At 56.3% G+C, this 286-nt stretch overlaps 1 pseudogene; it reads right to left on the reverse strand.

Annotated features, from left to right (window-relative positions):
• Positions 1 to 286, reverse strand: part of LOC119585983 — a 20,739-nt pseudogene that overhangs the window by 13,608 nt on the left and 6,845 nt on the right.

Consider the following 286-nt stretch of genomic DNA (forward strand, 5'->3'; position numbering starts at 1 on the left):
TGGCCTACATTCTTCCAAAGACAAAAGCAACCGCCGCCCGCATAGGACTCCGCCCACACCCCACACCCCACTCACCCATATTAGTGTCGAGGGACGTCTTAGCCCTGTTCTTGAGTTCCTTTGGAGGTTCGAGTCCGGTAATCGAACCACGTTTCGGTGAGCTCGGCCGCCGCGAGAGCCAAGAGAGCCGCCACGATCACGAGCGCCATCACCGCTGACTGCCTGCTGGAGACGATTGACATGCTGGAGGAGATAAAAGGGGAAATGGTTAGCTTTGGAGTTTGTA

This window comes from Penaeus monodon, chromosome 20, assembly GCF_015228065.2.
Source record: "Penaeus monodon isolate SGIC_2016 chromosome 20, NSTDA_Pmon_1, whole genome shotgun sequence".
In the NCBI taxonomy this organism is placed as follows: Eukaryota; Metazoa; Arthropoda; class Malacostraca; order Decapoda; family Penaeidae; genus Penaeus; species Penaeus monodon.